This window comes from Macaca mulatta, chromosome 2 (genome assembly GCF_049350105.2).
Source record: "Macaca mulatta isolate MMU2019108-1 chromosome 2, T2T-MMU8v2.0, whole genome shotgun sequence".
Taxonomy (NCBI): Eukaryota; Metazoa; Chordata; class Mammalia; order Primates; family Cercopithecidae; genus Macaca; species Macaca mulatta.
In genome coordinates this window covers 10,694,143-10,707,541 of record NC_133407.1, presented here as the reverse complement: position 1 = coordinate 10,707,541, position 13,399 = coordinate 10,694,143, and the positions used below count along the sequence as shown (strand labels likewise).

Below are 13,399 nucleotides of genomic sequence, written 5' to 3'. Positions count from 1 at the left end.
ATAGTAAGGTTCGAGTAACAGCCAATAAACATGACAAAAATGCATGCAAATATTCAATACCCGTCATATTTATTCACAATTCACAAGTGTATTCCCAGTCTTCTTCTATAAGACTCTCTGTCTATATCATGATGTGACAGAAGCTAAACAGAGAAACAGGGCTTCCAGCCGAAGAACAGCACTGACAGAGCCAGGAACTGCCTCTTGGAATGCCAGTACTGCCTAAAATGTTCCCATGTCCTTGCTCTTCAAATAGGAACCAGCATATGACACATATGGGCTCATGATGGATATCTTAACATGTTTCAAATTTTGCCTGATTTTCACTCATTTCATAGAATGTCTAAGCTAGAAAATGCCTTGGAGATCATCAGGCTTAATAATTCTTTTATAAGACAGATAGAAATCTGAGAGTCAGAGGGGGAAATTGAGTGTTTCATGGTCACACAACCTGTCAGTGACTCAGACTGACCCCAAACCCAGGATTCCTAGATTCCAGCTAAGCGTTTCTTTCTGTGCCCCATACTGCTGGATTCAGCATGAAGCCAGTAGACCAGTCAAGTGTAAGCTTCTTGAGAGCACAGGCTGTATCAATGGTTTATCTTTCTCTCAGATGTCTAGCTCAGTGACTTGCATGTCACAGAAACTCCTTCTCTACCCAGCTCTGTGGAGTTCTTACAGCTTTCATGTTCACCATGAGCCCCACATTACATATGAGTGAGCCTCATGTTGCTCAAATGGACAAAGGGCTCATGGCCTCAGAAAAATGGTAGCAGAACTTGAACCCGGATGATTGGACAGCTAATTCATGCCCTTTCTCTGTCCTACATAACCCACCCAATAACTTTGATTACCAAGTGAATAAATGATTATGGGATGAATGGTTGAAAGACTGACAAACAGAAATCAATCTCTCCTGAAAAACAGATTATAAAAAATGAATAATCTAGACCCTCATTCAGTAAAAAGTCCTTGCTTGGACCCCTGGTGGCCTGCTTTAGCTCTCTCACCTTTCATTTCCCTTCATTTGACACCAACATGTGTGTTTAGGGAAAAAGAAAAGCTAACAACGCTCAACCTCTGTGTTCTTTGAGGGGTCAGTTTTTCTGATGTTAATCCTGTCCAATTTGGGTGATTTAAAAAAGTACAAAGACAGACATTTAAGCCATGCAAATTCCCCCACCCGGAGATTGTCAGTTGTTAACATTTTGGTGAATATCCATCATCTTTTTAAAATCTCTTTTCCAAAGCTTATAAATAACTTTTTAATGGATTTATACTGAAAATCAGTGCATGATAAAAATTTGTTTTTGTCATTTAATAATAAATCACAAATATCTAATTAGGTCGCAAGTTGATCAAGTGGGAGAATGAGCATAATATTTTGACAACGTTTGATCAGTTGAGTAACACACAGATGATGAGATTGCCAAACATTGCTTTCCATTGATGGTTTAAGGACCCAGAGAAGCCATATTACCAGTCCTTGCCTGGGCTCTTCTGCTTCTAAGAGGACCATGGCTACAACATGGTTAAGGTATGAGTAATTATAATAGCTTAGAATAACAGCTTACATTTTGCTAACCTCTTTTATAACACACACACACACACACACACACACACACACACACACACACACACAGAGTAACATGTCAACCATTGTGATCAATAGGCAGAGAAGGAAACCTCACATATCTCATGTTCCTTGCACAACCCTGGAAGAGAAGCAGGTTCATGTCATTGTTTTAAAGATGAAAAACTTGAGGATCAGGGAGATCATGTGACAGTCCGGCCTTTTGGATTTTCGCTTCTTTGTTCATTTGTAAATAACATCTTTAGACACAAAATAAAGAAAAATGAACCAAAGTTCAAAGAGGAGTTCTTATGATCCAAGATTAGAAAAAAATTTTACTCGTTCATACTAGAGAGACTAACTCATTCTTGATCTTTCATTCCAGACCACTCTTTATAGCCACCACACTGCTTCCTGACTTAAAACACCTTGAAAGTTTTGGTGATTTTAGCTAATTTCATGTAATATTTTTTGATATATACATATAAACATGCTGCGTTCTTTCCTGCCCCACTTCTATCAGCAACGAGTGCTGACGGTGCAATCTGCGGCCTCCACGAATGGGCTGACTGCCTGTCACGTCTGTGAACAAGGTTTAATTTGATTAACTTGGGCTACCAGTCAGGACGACCTCCCTGCTCAGCGAGGCGAGGGCTGCTGGATATGGCTGGCTGGAGGACCAGAGAGCAGTTGTGATTCATTTCTGCCCCAGGCACCCACCTGGCGGGCCTGGTGCAAGTGCCGTGGGATCAGGGGAAAGTGAGAGGCTGCAGGCGCCCCGGCTGTGAGCTGAGCTTCGGGAGTAATAGTGAGAAGAGGGATGAGGGCAGCAGCTGCTGAGGTTGATATTTATATAATGACTGTGTTTGAGGCAGGAAGTGAAACCAAAGTTGTGCTGAGACACTTTCCTTCCCCCATACCACTGCCCACGGCGGCTCCGGTGGGTGACCCAGGGAGAGCCTCAGCGATGCAAACCAGGCTCCAGCCCCTTACTGGGGTGTCAGAGCTAAGGTTCTGTAGGGTCCAGAGACTCCCCTCCCTCTCCATATTATTGTTCCTCCTTTCTCTCCACTTAGTTCTGCCTTATGGTGGAGAGAGCATTGCTGCACCCCTGCAGCTTTGCAGGAATGCCATAAGGGACTGTGGGACAATATCTACAAAACACAAAGCCAATCACTGGAGAATCAGCATTAAAACTCTTTATTACTTTTCTATGACCACTTCCAACACCATCGCCTGTGGTTTTTGTGGATTGTTGTTTCCTGACTTTTATACCTGCCTCAAGCCAACTTTCTGCCTGGTTTCTCTTCCTTCCTTCCAAACTTTCATACTTTTTGGAACCACCTCAGACCTCATAGCAAATGTCCCCTTCAGTGCTTTCCTTTCCTCTTGCTTAAGCCCAGGTTTAGAAATTCCATTCTTACCTGTCTACAACAAAAAGACATTTTAATATAGATGATGGTCCATCTAGAGAGGCCTTCCTATTCTGCTTCTCACTCTAGTGTTGGGAGATTATTTGAAACATGGAGTGTTCACAGCTGAAAAGGACTTAAAAACTGTCTAGCCCCTGCTTCTCAATGACCGAAGGAGAAGCAAAGATCTTGTTAGAAGTGCAGATTCCAAGGCCCTACTTCAGACCTGCTGAATCAGAATCTGCATTTTAACAAGATCTCCAGATGATTCACGTGGACATTACACTTTGAGAGGCACTGTCTTATCCCAAGATGCTTATTAACAGGTGAAAGAAATAAAGGCCCAAAGAGGAAAACAGACAAGCGCAAGGTCATCAGCAAAAGAATGCCACCAAAATGGAAGTCAGCAGTCTGTTTAGTTCGAGTCCCTTTCCTCTGCATGAGGCCTTAATAAAGATATAGTTCCAATGCCAGCACTACGAAACAAGCAAAGACATCTCTTCTCCCTTTTTGTTTTTACTCTAAACTTCATCTATGGGTATGTTTTCAATTTATTCAACTAACAGAAAATCAATACAAACGATTTCACAACACCGCTTTTGAGCGCTTGTCTGTCTAGGTTGCCATGCTAGTGGCTGAATTCCATAGTCCACTGTACTTGATCAGGTATAATTTCCCGACAGTTTATTTGAAGTGAAGTTTCTGAGTGCTGGCAAGAAAAGAAAGATGTGCCGGGTGTGGTGGCTCATGCCTGTAATCCCAGCACTTAGGGAGACGGAGGCTGGCCTATCACCTAAGGTCAGGAGTTCGAGACCAGCCTGACCAACATGGAGAAACCTCGTCTCTACTAAATATACAAACTTGGCCGGGCGTGGTGGTCTATGCCTGTAACCCCAGCTACTAGGAAGGCTGAAGCAGGAGAATCACTTGAACCTGGGAGGCGGAGGTTGTGGTTAGCCGAGATTGTGCCATTGCACCTAGCCTGGGCAACAAGAGCAAAACTCCATCAAAAAAAAAAAAAAAAAAAGGAAGAAAGAAAGAAAAGAGAAAAGAAAGATGTGTTGTCAGATGTTACAACTGGCCCTAGCTTTGAGCACCAGAGATCTTGCCAGGAAGAACTATGAATGACAGCACATTTTAGAATCACAAAATGACAAAACTGGAAGGAACCATAGAGATCATTTTATCCAACCCCTTCAAGTCTCAGATGGAGATGATGAGCTACAGAGGGAAATGACTTGCTCAAGTTCATCCAACAAGTTAGATGCAGATTTGGGGCAAGTGTTCAAATTGCTGGCCTATCAGGTCAGGGCTCCATGCTGTGTACTGCCACCCCACCTCCACACACACACTAAATGGAATGAACAAACTAAGTAAACAAATCACCTGGACTGATGACATTTACTCCAGAATTCTGGAATAAGTCATGGATGAAACTGGGGAGCCATTGTCCAGAATGTGCTGCCTGTCATTATAAATGGTCACTGAACCAGAGGGAGCGTCACACTGTCAGTAGGATTTCCACCCATATGAAGAGCTACCTGGGAATTACAAGCTAGTAAATCTCATTGCCATGTCTGGAATTCCTAACAAAGAGTGGGATCATGGAAATGTAACAAACAACTTGTTATGGAAAAAACAACAGAAGGATTTTAACAAACCAATGTTCTTTAAGAGTCTAGGACTAGGGATAAGTAGGGAACTATTGAAACTCAAATATTTAAATTTTCAGAGATTCAAGATTACTGTGATTAGATTTTTACATCAAGGAACAGCTTGATTGCAGAACTATTTGGTAGAGTACATGTCATCTTTGACAAGGATCATGGAAACAATATAGTAATATTTGATTGCAACTCCTTTGAATAGAAGATATTAACATAAAGATCACCAGAAATCAGAAATCCAGTCAATAAGACACTGACTTGGATCTTACTTCATATTTTAATGAAATACATGGAAAAGTACAAAGTCGTGAAACATTCACTTTTGCAAATGGCACTGAACATTTCTAGTCATCACAGTGCCTCATTTTCAGATTACATTAAAGGTTTCACCATCAATATTTCATTGATGTTTAAGGCACCCCTGCAAGGTAAGTAGAAAGAAGTCTGTCATCTAAATTTGAGACAAGAGACCCAAGCCTCAGGAAGCAATGTCTTTTCAAAGTTTATAGCCCTTGAGTCACAGTTGGACTACTCCAAATCCACTCTCTTTCAACTACACAATGTTGCTTCTGGGTAAAGAAATACTACAACACACAATAACTGCTAACATCCACACACCTCTTTGTATCTTTTTTTTTTTTTTTTGTAGAAATGGTGGGGGGAGTCTCACTATGTTGCCCAGGCTGGTCTTGAACCCTGAGCTCAAGTGATCCTCCAGCCTCAGCCTCCCAAAGGGCTAGGATTATAGATGTGAGTCACTGCACCCAGTCTGCACACCTCTTTGGAAGTTACAGAACATCTGGACAATTCCGTGACATGGGGAGAAATACAACTAATTGTTGCTGAGAACCCACTATATGTAAGCTGGAGCTATCTATATTCAATGCTATACATAAGTATCTCACTGAATTATGACAAGGACTCTGTGAGGAGGGTGTTCTTTTTTTCTTTTTGCGTAATAGGAAATTGAGAAAGGTTAAGCAACCTGTCCACGGTCACAGAGCTAGAAATTGATAGAGCTAGGGTTTGAATTCTGAGTCGATTCAGGTTCAAATCCCTTGTTTCCAGGTCAAGTATTTCTATTATCTCAATGTTACAGCTGAGGAAATTGACTTAGAGATGTTAATGAGCCACGATCTTAGAGCTAATAAATCATAGAGAAAGGAATCAAACTGGCGTCCTCACAGGACATAAAGATCTCAGAAGAATGAGGAAAAAAATGTAACAATTGAGCTTCAGTTTTGGCAAATATAAAGTAGTCCTCTTAGGTGAAATATACCCCAATCTCTATTTATAAAATGATGGACTCTAACGTATCGTAGCTCAGGAAGCACATTGAAGTCTATTTCATTTCACTTTCACAAATATGTATTAAGTACAACTTCTGTACCAGGTGTCACACAGGACTCTTGTATGGATCATCTTTTTTCTTTTGTTCTTTGAGTCTCTTAAGTTTTTTATAGTATTGCTTTCCTCATTATTAGTGACTTATACAGTGTTACAAGCTAATAACGCCAGAAATTGTGATCAGCTCTGACAAAATTGAGCTCCAGTGGCTGTATAAGCTGAGATGCCCAGAGGAACGTTGGGTCTCATCAGAAAGCGTATGGAAGCCAGATAGAAAAGGCATTATCCCATATTCACATGAAAGCAGTGTGTGGGCTCAGAAAAAATGTGGCAGTTCTATTCATGGACCTTCAAGAAAAATTTAGTAGAGCTGGGGAGGTGGGAGAAGGACAGAAAAGAACTATTCAAATCACCAATATGACGGAGGCTTGTTGGTATAAATATAGATTTAACAAAATTAGATTTTTCTCAATCAAAAAATGAGCAGACTGAGAAGGGATATAACAATACTTGATAGAATGGAACTATGCACTTAATCAGCAAATCTCAGAAAAACAGAACTATCCCAACCTCCCCTTACCCCAAAGTTTGCAAGAGTTAATTTTAGAGCAAATAAAAGAAAGTACTACTTTACATAGTAGATAGTAAATTTAATGAGCAAGACAGGTAGGGACTAGCTGGTAGCACAGATACATAAATGGGTTCAGAAAGGGATTATTTAAATACCAGGACCTCATAAAATCCACATGGGTGTATTAAAGATATGGGGGACCTTAAACATCACCCAACCTAAACTACTACCTCATGAACATCTGGCATCTACTTGGTCACCTCCAGTGGCCAAGAGCTCACTCTTTTCCAAGGCAGAACATTCCAGCCTTGACAGCTCTGCATGTCAAAAAGTTCTTTCTAAGTTGGGTGCTGTGGCACACACCTATAGTCCCAGCTACTTGAGGGGCTGAGGCAGGAGGATCCTTGGAACCCAGGGCATTCTAGGCTGTAGTGCCTGGGAATAACCACTGCCCTCCCTCCTGGACATCATAGAAAGTCCCTGTCTAAAAACAAGTTCTTTCTTAGGTTTAAACAAAACCTACCTCCATTTATTATATTCATTTTGATTTTATTTCTGTATTTGAGATTCCACTCAATAAATCCGAATGCTTCATTTTTACATCCCTGCAGGTATTTAAATTCAGCTGTTAATTGTGGTTGTTGAAGTCAATGTCATGAACAGAAATCAAATTTACTCAGAAATTGTTTAGGGGGATATTCAAATTCTAAAAGAAGAGTATTATGTGGCACTTCCAACTTGGAAAGGACCAAAGGAATAAGCATTGGAATGGGAATCAGGAGACCTACCTTCTAACTGGGTCCTCTGACTATTTATGTGAAAATTCATGTCACTGTATCTGCCACTAATTAGCAGATGATCTTCCAGGGCAGGGACCTCACATTTCTGGACCACAATTGTCTTAATTGTAAGATAAAAGGGTTGAGCAAAATAGTGTTTATTCTCCCTCTGTCACTGACTTGGACTCAGTTAACCAGTGGTGGTTCTGAGATCCAAACCTACTTCATTTTGAAATCCCCTTTAATATACCGTCACTGGAAAAGAGTTGTACCAATCCCTTAAGATGGACCAACCCAGCTGGGTGGCAATTTTACTGACCATGGTTACTGGTCACTAACTGTTCCACCTCCATTTCCTGTGAAAGCAAGTTCATCTCGGGATAGAGCAGATTTCATCAGATTTTCATTTGTTTTGAGCTAAGCTGCTTACTAGTAGCCAGAGAAGGGTTGATAAGGAGAAAGGAAGCAACAAACGAACAGACCGAAATTTCGTTCCAGATCTTAAAATTGACCCATGCATGGGATAGGACCCTTCCACAGACATATTTAGGGCCAGTGACTCTGGTCTTCTCCCTACATAAATGGGACTCACCTGAGCAAGGAGTTTTCTGCCTGTGGAAACCCTATATGAATAATGATCCCCAGTATTTGTGTGGAAGAAGGCCGCACTAGCCCAGGGGAAGCACTGGAAAGCACTTAGGTGTCTAGAGATTCCAAGGGTCTCCCAGCTGGTCAATGTCATGGCTAAGACTGAAACAACGGTCTTGGGACTCTGTTCCTAGAGTTCCCCCGTTAGAATGTATTAAGCAGCTACTCCGTGCCAGGTACTGTGCTAAACTCTTCAATACATCTTATCCCCTTTAATCTCTGTTATAATCTCTGGGAAAGCAGGGATTTCAGCTGTCTTGTTTATAATTTTATCTGAGTCTCAAGAACATCACCTGACACTTAAGAGAAGCTCAACAAATATCTGTTAAATAAATTTAAATAAGCAAATTAATGAAGTAGATGTTAATACCCCCATTTTAAAGATTAGGAAATTAAGGCTCAGAGAGATCAATGGACTTGACCAAAGAAAACAAACAGTAATAGCAGAGCTAGCATTTGAGCACAGGTTTTCTGATGTCAAGGTCAGTGCTCTTCCCAACACAGCGTAGCCGCTTCTCAGCTTAACCACCTTAAAAACAGAAAATAAAATCCAGTTTAATCCTTTCAAAAACATAAAGTAAAATTTGTGGAGCAAACATACATTTCTTAATGCTCATCTTTTTTTTAGCCATTCAAAGCGTTCAGAAATCATAAGTGACCATGAATTATTTTCCCACAAAAGCAATATTAAAGAGATTCAAAAGGATTCCATTCAACTGGAAAACAAAAACAAACAACAGTAGCCACAAAGAAAGCTGGCAAATTTCATGGAAATCAGGAATGTCTTTCTAATGGAAGACATATTTCCCCCAAAGGTCCTGTGGCCCTGGAGAACACTGGTTCGAAATGTAAGTAAGTAAGAGACAGAAGCTGACCATCAGGGAACAGCGGGTTAGGAGGGCGTGCCAGCGTGTCTCGTGGAGGACCCACGGACTCTTCACTTTTAATTGTCTACTTTTCCCATCCCTCTCCTCCACCACAGTTGTGCAAAGGGATGGGATGTACACTAATTCTTGAGGACCCTGTAACTGTGGACAAGGGCCTCTTGACTTCAGCTTTCCCAAGTATAAAATAGAGGGATTGTCCTAAATGACACCTAGGAGCCCTTTCCTCTCTGCCACAGCCTCTCTTTCCCTTTCCTCTGTCCTTCACTCTTCTCTTCCACCTAGCTCTAGACAGTGCAGGCACTGGGGCCCAAAAGCGGCTTTGGGGACTCCCCACCCTGCCACTGCTGGAGTCTCCTCCTGCAGCTGCACAGCTAACAGCTGCCTCACCCTGCACTGCTGACCACTCTGATTTACCTACGCAGATGAGGCAATAAATATACAAGAGCTGCTGAAAGTGAAAAGTCCCTCATTCCTCACATTACTTTTAGCCTTCGCTTTCCCTAAGCCAAGGGACAATGAGTGACCAAGTTGAGCCTCCCTTTCCAACTCTGGCCTGCCTTAGGGACTCACCGTCTGCATTCCACCTGCACAGTAGAACTCAGTTCGGATGCGGGAGAATTGCTTTCCATTGTTCAGCAGGCTTTTTTGAATTTCTAGTTTTGCTTACCTTTCCTACTCACCACACACACAAAACAGTGTGAGCTTTCTCATTCTAGTGCATAAACACTGGTCAGTCAATACCCACATGTGTTCCAAAAGGTGAGCTGGCATTGCTGTCCAACTGGGCATTATGGTCTCTTCTGTCCCTGCCCATCAGGCTTGCCTTCCTCGGCAACCTTTCTAGCTTGACTCGTACCATGACTCCTTCTCACGGACCACTCCTGGAGACTGGTGACAGTTGGCCCATTCTTGAAGCCTGTGCTTCTACATCATGTTTTCCATAAGGTCTCCCTCATCTGTGCTTGCTTCCACCTTCTCCTATTTGAAATTACTTATGGGCTCTTCCACTGTGCCATAGCAAGTGGTCTATACATTCTGAAGGCGCATTTGACTATATACTTTGTCATGGTTGCTTGGAACCACGTCATCTTTTCCAAGTAGGCTGTGAACATTTGGTGGCATGGATCATACCCTGCTCATGTTAAAATTCCTCACTGGCCTGACTAAAGGTAATCATAACTCTTGATGCCCACTAATACTGCAGACACTTTTCTTTCCTATGGCTTCTACACGGGGGAAGACGTATGGAGCTATATAAGGGTTAAATAGAAGCTCTGTGATTCATTCAGTCCCACCCTAAAATGCTTCTTCCAGCTTCTGTTGACTTCTGCTGTTACCAAGCATAAAACAAACACTACTGTCTCCCTCTCCCTCATACCTATTTTCTTGGTCCCCTGGGTTGCACTCCTTTGCCAGGCTCTTTTCTTTCTGATCCAGCTTTCTTTGAACGTATTTATTTGTGTTTCACTCAACACGTGTCTCCAGTTGCATTACCAGTTTAATTTGGGTTTTAAGCTAAGATTCTAGAGCTTTTCTCTTTCCTGTCCCAACAAGTACTCTTCATTCATGTCTTTATTAATTCTTCAAATAACTAAACAGCAGCCAAGACTCTGAGGGATACAAATTCGAAAGTGATCCCTTTCCTGACTCCAAGGTGATCCCCATCTGGTAGGGGAGACAGGACATGCACAGAAATAGTTAAAATAACTGGTAGATGGCAATAGGAACCCTTAAAGGGCAGGTCAAATACTCGAGTGTTATATACACACCCGAGGGTGGAGGGGTCATTCCTCTGGGAAGGAAAGAAAAGGACAGGATTAGGAAAGACTGCACAGGGGAGGTGGCATTTGAAGTGGGCCTGAACGAGTGAGGTTGGATTTGTACTTGCAGGGGTGGGAGAATTAAGCAGAGGGAAAAACACACTAGCAAAGGCTGGAGATGGAAAAGTACAGTACGAGGAAGAGTGAGTGGTTTGCCCGGGTTGCAGCACTGCATGCTCAGACGGGAGCACTGAGGAATACGGCTGAACAGGTAGGTTGAGATCCATGTTGCATGGTGGAAAGGAGCCGGAAGGGACTGGCACAGGGAGACCAGTTGGGAGGCTTTTGCAACCTCCTGAATGAGAAGTGAGAGGGTGGCAGTAGTTAGAAAAAGTAGGATGGGTGTGAAAAACGTTTCAACAGAGATGCCTAAATTCTTCCAACTCACCTTGACTAATTCTCCTCAATAACTCATACACCTGTTTTCATTGCAAGCGTTGTGCTACCTCTCCCTGCCCCCACTTCGGAAGCTTATCTTTTTGTCTTCCAGGTGCATGACTTTCTGCCCAATTACTTGTTTTCAACCCATCAGAGCAAGTCAAGCATGCAGCTCAGAAGTCTCACTGTCACACTTGGCCTAGGTTGCCCCCGTGCACTGTCTCTGTTCTCAGTATTCTGTCTCTGCATACCCACAGAACAATAGGTCTAAGTTTCCCAGACCCTCATGTGGAGGCTTGGTCAGAAGGCGAAACCCGAAAAAATACTTTAGCACAGGATGAAGGAGGAAGTGGCAGAAGGCTAAAACCAACCCCCATCAGACTTCACCAAGCGGCTCTGCCCCGGACTCAGCTCCACCACATCCTACTTTTACTGGGAGGCCAAGGAAGAAGGACTAAAGTGACTGGGACCTGGGCAGTGGGAGAAAGATCATGAGGAAGCAGAAGGGGCTTTGTTTTGGTCCAGGGAACCAATCCAGCACTATAACTGGCACCAGTCCTGGGAGTCACTGGCAGAAAAAATCAGAACAGGGAATCCAAAGGTGCTGCTTTGCCTCTGCTGAGCACCCCTTGCTGTCTCTAAGCCTCAGTCTTACCTTCTATAAAATGGGGATTATGACATCCACCTGTGTGTCCTGTTGACCTGTTCGTAAAGGTAGAATAAGGTGAGTATGAAAGCACTTGAAACATGTAAAGCACTATATTACAGGCTTTTTCTCACTCAACTGACCCTACTCATTAGGATGGGTAGACATGAAAAGAAGGAAGAAGAATGCAGATGTCGGGGAGCAGAGGCTGTGTGCATCTCAATTTTGCATAATAGAACTGTGGTGATTGGCCTTGTGGAGCAGCTAGTCCAGGTTCTCATTTGACAAGGAAGCTGAGGCCCGAAGAGGGGAAATGAATGTTCCATGGTCACAAGATGATTCAAAGGACAAACCCTGGTCCCACGGATGCCAGGCCAGTCCTTTCTCCACCCCACACCTCTGGTTGTCCAATGTGAAGGTCTCTAGGATGGAGACCACAGGTCCAGAGTCCAGGCGTGCTTGATTCCTGAGTTACTGGTGAGTAGTCACACAATTGAAACTAAGGAAGAGCTTAGCATGGGGCTGGATATCAGACACCATTTCTTTAAATCATTAGGTTTAGAATCCTGGATAACCATTTCCTAAGATCCAGAGCATTCATGTCCTGAAAAGAAAGACTCAGTTTCAAGTTTCCTATTGCCCTTTTCTCCTCTGTCCCCATGAATTATTTGGTCTCTGCAATAGGAGAAAAAGGGATGATTCCTCTGACGAGCTAGTAGCTGTTAAATATCAAAGGCGTAGAGAGTGGCAATCCCGCAACAAACATGTATAAGTACCTTACCTTGTTTCATCTTCATGACACCCTAGGTAGTAAATCATCTCAGTACTCTTAGTTAAACACACACACACACATACACACACCCTGAGACTCATAGAACTCAAGTGTCTTCAGTCACAGGCCAGTGCCAGGTTGTGTCTCTCAAGACCTCCCCAAAGTACAGCAAGGTTTTTATTTTAATAGGAAACAACAGCCTCTACTTCAAACGCTTTTAGAATGAGCTCTTCCATAGTATCAGATCTGTTGAACGACATGACTGTTTTACCCATGAGATTCTATAAATACAGACTCCCTGTTTCATCCACCAGCTTGTATGTCTCTGTCTTCTGACGAATTCATCATTGCACAAGCATTTTTGGAGGACAGCATTGTGCTGTGAGGTGAAGGGCTGAACCATACCCCTGCCTGCAGGGTTTTGAAGTTTGGTAGTTGCCCAGGGAGCACGTTGTCAGACAACTCCAATCAGGAGAGGACAATTGTGTCACAAGAGAGGTGAAAATGTGTATGTGAGATATAGAGATAGGAGAGGAGAGAAGGGAATGTGTCTGCATAACTAGAGGGTCTAGTGTGTTTAGGGAGGCAGGAAGGGCTGAGTGGTCTGGGCAGAGGGTAGGATGAAGGAGGAAAGAAGCTGGAGTTCAGGCCAGAAAGAGTCTGGGGCTGATGTCTCGAGGGCTCTGAGGCTGTGCTAAGGTGCTTGTTTCTTCCCAGAGTTTGCCAGTCCTAGATGTGCCCACACATGGGTGGTACCCTTGCATGACTTCTTAGAGCCTCAGTTTCCCCTTCTGTAAAATGGAAGACATGAATGTTCCCTCTAAGGGACCTGCGTGAGGGTGGGCCAGGGGAAAGCTACCGCACAATGCTTTGAGCTCCTCCAGAATACGATGCGAAGG

General features: G+C 43.0%; 1 long non-coding RNA gene across 1 annotated transcript; it reads left to right on the top strand.

Moving 5' to 3' along the window:
• The first annotated feature begins 10,716 nt into the window (after positions 1 to 10,716).
• LOC144339495 (uncharacterized) lies at positions 10,717 to 11,764 on the top strand. Its single transcript, XR_013414499.1, has 2 exons — positions 10,717 to 10,915; positions 11,195 to 11,764. It is a non-coding gene; the product is annotated as an uncharacterized LOC144339495 (long non-coding RNA).
• The last annotated feature ends 1,635 nt before the right edge of the window (positions 11,765 to 13,399 follow it).